Source organism: Poecilia mexicana, unplaced genomic scaffold (assembly GCF_051168715.1).
Source record: "Poecilia mexicana isolate PSO_F unplaced genomic scaffold, ASM5116871v1 scaffold_18, whole genome shotgun sequence".
Taxonomy (NCBI): domain Eukaryota; kingdom Metazoa; phylum Chordata; class Actinopteri; order Cyprinodontiformes; family Poeciliidae; genus Poecilia; species Poecilia mexicana.
The window spans coordinates 12763954-12769343 of NW_028263387.1; positions in this window are offsets into that span (position 1 = coordinate 12763954).

Consider the following 5390-nt stretch of genomic DNA (forward strand, 5'->3'; position numbering starts at 1 on the left):
AAACTTATGTCTGAAGCAATATGAACCTAGTGTGTATGCATTGTTTGTATGAAACATTTTACTGTAATAAAATGGTTCACTTTTTGCCTCCACGTTGCTCTTGCACATTTCTTTTGCTTTCAACGCTAAATTGTGTTCAATTCGGTGTGGAATATTCTAATTCTCATTTGATCCCAGAGGAATTACAGCACATAAATTGATTTTTTTTTCTTTAAAATGTGCTACTTGGCAGCCACAGATTCTTCCAGTCTTTCAGAATGAGAATATGTTTTACTTCCAAGGCCACATTACTTGAAAAATTTTCCATTCTCATAAGGTAAAGTGAAAGAGAGCTATTATTAAAAATTGCCAGTGTTCAGCTCTCAATCACGATGCTAGTTGTGAGCTAAAGAGCTCAGGCTAAAGTTAGCTTTTAAATGGAGTTACTCAGTCATAAAATCCCCTATGTGGGTGCAAATGGGTGCATAGTTAGGACAGAACTATTTCTTTTGATAAATCTAGACAAAAGAACAACGTTAACAAATTCCGACAGGCAGAAAATAGTATTCTGACACAAACAAATCAACCTCCAAAGAGGTATTAGCTGACAACGTGGCGACGATTCATTTCTCTGGTCCTGTGTCAGGACTGTGATTCATTGCATACACCGTTTATCCCCTGCTAATGTTTTATTAATCTGCACAGCTCCTCTTTGGCCCTCCTCTTGTCCCCTGCACACACCATACAACAACATACTTACCAGTGTTAGAAGTCCGAAACGACTTCAGAGAGCTGGGTGAGATCGATCAACACCGCTTTGAAAGGTCTGACTGCTCTGAAAGCAAAGTGGCAATGAGAAAACACAAACACTGTCAACACCTTTGAACAGACAGAACAGAGCTGTAAAATGATTTGATGGGCCAGTAAATTGCCCTCCTGCGCTCGGTACCCAATGCCAGACAACCGTGGTGAACAGTCCTGCAACGCCGGCTGACAGCGCGTCACGATAATTAGACGATGCATGAGCCGCACACCTTCACGCTGACCTGCGCCGAGCACAACAAGCTCGCAGAGTAAAGTCGCCGACGCTCCAGCTATGATTGGCCGACAGGACCCTGTTGCTTTGTCGCTACCACTTTAATTTCCCAGCGGCGGCACTCTAATGAGGGCGTGCGGCTAAAGTGGGTGGGTGTGTGTATGCTCTGTTGCCACGACAAACGCAGGTTGGCTGCAGGCCCGGGGCCTCTGCCACGCCTCTCGCTGTATCGATGGTGAGCTCACGGCTGTTGCGGGCGGCGAGAGCTTCACTGTGGCGAGCACATTCCACCTGCAGAGCCACGCAGCCATGTAATTACACCGGTTGTTTGTCGAACACGGGTCAAACACTTTGTACAGTGTGACTTTATTTACCCAGGCTTAAAATAGCCGCTTCCTTGTCGGCCGCGTTAATTCCATGAGCCAGAAGCTTTTTGTAGTCATTGTGCTCACCTGTAACCTGTATTTTGTGTTATGAGAAAGACTGAGTCACCCTTATTTACCTTTCGCCCTCCATATCTGGCTCAACAAATCCACCGGGCATGATTAGGCAGTTTTAGCCTCTATGTGCCGAAGAAGTATAATATTACAAAGCGTCAATATATTTCATCTGTGAAAACCAGGACTGATTCCATCCCTGTTATCTCGTCTTTCTGCATACCCCCCGGCCCCACTGCATCAAGGCAAGACCTCAGAAAAAGATGGCTACCCGTGGGCCTTGACCTAATTCCTATGAAGTATGCTGGGAGGAGAGATGCTTGTGTTTGGTAAGATCTGTCTCAGTTTCAGGTAAAAAAAAATAAAGTTGTACATTACAAGAGGTCTTCGCTTTAAGAGGACTTCCCTTGTTCATTCACATTTAAAACCAAACCTGACTCACTTTCATATTTCATAGAGGGATTTTCGGCAATGCACAGGAACATGTCCTGTTTGTGTCTGTTTTCCCCCGCCTCTCACCCACGGGAAATATCAACCAGTCTCCTCCAACCCTGCAATTAATAAAAACTGTCAAATAAAACTACATTTATGCTCATTGAAGCTGTCCAAACACTTGATGAATGATGAGTCAGAGGAGACCGTCTCCTGACCAACCTTAAGCTAATATTAGTGCACAGACTTCCTGATGTTTAGCAAACAGGTATGACCTATATTATCCATGCTTTCCTGCCTTCCATTCATCTGTGTCCTACTTCCATTCTTCACAGAATACTTTTTGCAAAAAAAAAACCAGAAAGCCTTCTAAAAAAAAAAAAAAAAAAAGGCCGAAGTCAGTAGGTCTCCACGCCGTTTGAAATGTCCAAGTCGCCTCTGCTTCACATTTCATATTCCACATTGTCATATTTTTTCGCCTCCGACTGGATGTTGGCTGCCTTACTGTCAGCCGCGGTCAGAGGAGGAAAGATGTGCCTTAAATGACAATGTGACTCTGAAAAGAATTGTGATTCATTCATCACCACACTTAAAACACACCTTTACGGAACTAATTCCCTGAAACAAAAAGACAATAAAAGCTTGTAATCATTGTCAACCTGCACGCAATCATGTGTTTGTTTCTGCTATTAGGACCACATCGCATGGTTCATGTGGAAACACTGAAACCAGATTTTTCAGAACTGTGTCAAGCTCAGACCGACTTCTTGTCTGGTACGTCACAGAAAACAACCCAGATGTCTGCACTGTAAATAAGATTTCTATTAGTGTCACTACTCCTTAGATCTGATAGAACTATCAGAAAACTTAGATCTGATCATTTTAATTATTTTTCCATTGCATTTACTGTTTAATCTTTTAAAAATACTTAGCTTTTGAACTGTGATTCCTCTAAATGTAAATATTTCTCCCTGAGTTTTCTTTCTCCTTTCTTTTCTAGTGTCATTTTAACTCCCAAGGGTTCAAATATGTTTTGTTCCACCTGTGTCCCTTTGTCACAAAAATAGCTGTTAATTGTAAATAATTTTTTTTTCCTCATTTATTTTTTACAAATGCCACAATTAACTTCAGTCACACATTAAAAAAAAGAAAAAAATTTCGTCATATAATCGTAGAATTATTTTATTATTATTATTATTTGTGCGATGTTGAAATTAAAAACAAAAATTCCTTCCCATGTATGCAAAGTGGTTGATTAAAGTTGTATTAAAGTTTCTTGACAGACAAACAAGAGACCGTAATGAGATTGCAATATGTGAAATGTATGGAAAAGTAAAAAGAAAAACAAACTGAAATTAAATTGCAAAGGTATTGTCATAAAAAAATTTATTTTTCACTGATACTGAGCGGCACAAAAAAAATCAAAAACAGATGCTAGTTGCTATATTTATTTTAAAAAGACTTGAAAATCTGTATTAGAAAAAGAGAAAATTCTCCCTAAAGTGCACAAACTGGCCAAATTTAACTCAAGTCACATAAAATAACATTTAACATTTGGGTTAAAATAACATTTTGAAAACGTGCAGCTAGGCCAAGTAGAGCTGACTATGGTGAGCCAGTTGTAGAGAGCTATTTTTCCTCTTTAATCACAGCCGAGTCATATGATCCTCTGTGGTGACTGAAGGAAAGGAGGCTCAGGTTAAGCTGCGTCATGCTGGACGCGGGTTACGAGGTCAAACAGGAAGTCCTGCGCAGTTTGGGTATTAGTCAAATACTAATGGGGTAGAGCGAGATTAGAGGTATGTGGGCGAATGGACTGTATTTACACAATGACACTTGGACCATCAGATCAAAAAATACCTTGCCTCAGGATTTAAAAAAAACAAAACAAAGATAATGTGAAACTAACATGGATATTCAAAACCAGGACTGCCTGGAAGAAGAGGTTACACTTTTCAATAGGATCTTCTCAGTTGATGACAAAGCCTTTTGCATATTTGTATTAATAAAATCAGAAACAAACTTCACTTGCTTCTATTTTTACATTTTGCTGCCAGACTCTGAGTTTTGCTCTTGGTCAAAAAACCCGGGAAGAAGCTTACATCATTTTAGTTTTGGATTCATACAGCCATTTGCTTCTTTTCATTTGATCGAGTCACAGAGGTAAAAGATCCAGAGGAGATTCGCAGACATCTTTCTGCTCCACAAAACTCTCTCTTTTTTTTTTTTTCCCAAGGGACGTTCAGAGACCAGAAACCTGGCAAACAGAGTCTGGATCAAAAACCTCAAACATCCACCGACTCCTTGGAAAGCAAAAGAGTGGTGACTCTACTTAAAGCTCTCCTTGGATAACAGATTTTGCTGTCCTATCTCTGAAGGTTAGCTTACCCACTTTAAGGAGTTAGTTCATTTAAGTTCTTTGCATCCAAGAGTTCCTTCATTTAGTCATGAACCAGGTCTCACGCTTATAACTGAGGATCAGGATGCAGATTTATCATCGGTCCACCAGTATCTTGAGTTCAGTACTTGAACTGCTGTGTTGGAGGAAGAGAAAAGGCACATACCTTTTATTTCTCGCTGTCTGAGAAACTGTTATTTCATGATAATAAGCGATTAACATAAGTATCGACAAAAATGTCCACCTAAACATTTATTTGACTGCTGCCTCTGAGACCCAGCTACAGATTAAGCAGAAGATGATGGATGGACGGATCATTTGAATAAATACACGATTTCACAGGTCATTATTTAGCTCATATTTAAAATAAAGTCATACAAGTATTTTTTTTTTATTTAAGCAAGAATTTGGAAAAAAAAAAGGGAAAAAAAATAAACAGGATTGGGTTAACAGACTTTAACATTTTTACACATATTTATAATTAAGACTTTCTGACCTTTTGTTGTTCCAGAGCCAAAATATTTAATTTTCAAATTTAGTTAAATATTTATCGATGCAGTGTCAATAAATGCGAACAAATTCTGAAAAAAGAAGGATCAAAAGGACAAAACAAATCATTATAATGCATTATTGTGTCTTCATCATTTTTTCCATGTATAAAGTTTGAGTCTCCAGATATATTCAATTTAGTACTAATGAGGGTAAAATAGCTTCTGAAACTGTAAAGTTAGATTGCCCCTGCTTTAGAACACAACATTAAACTCAACAAGTAAATAAATAAAAATAATTTTAAATGTGTTTATTTCTTCGACAGAAATAAAGTGGCATTTATACGGAATGAAATTAGGGCAACTCAAAAAAGCACAAAATTCTGACTTCAATCTGATATTTTATTAAAATTCGGATTTTAATTTAAGAATATTCAGGTTAAAATCTGAATTATTATCCCCCGGAGTCCCTGAACCTCTTCCGCACATACCATGCTATCAGTTTCTAATGTATTTTATTCAACAGTGGATGGGATAAAAATAGTTTGTGTTTTAATTTGAAAGGCTCAACCGGAAACCACCGTGTTGCCGCAAATTCAACTTCACTGCTCTGCTTTCCA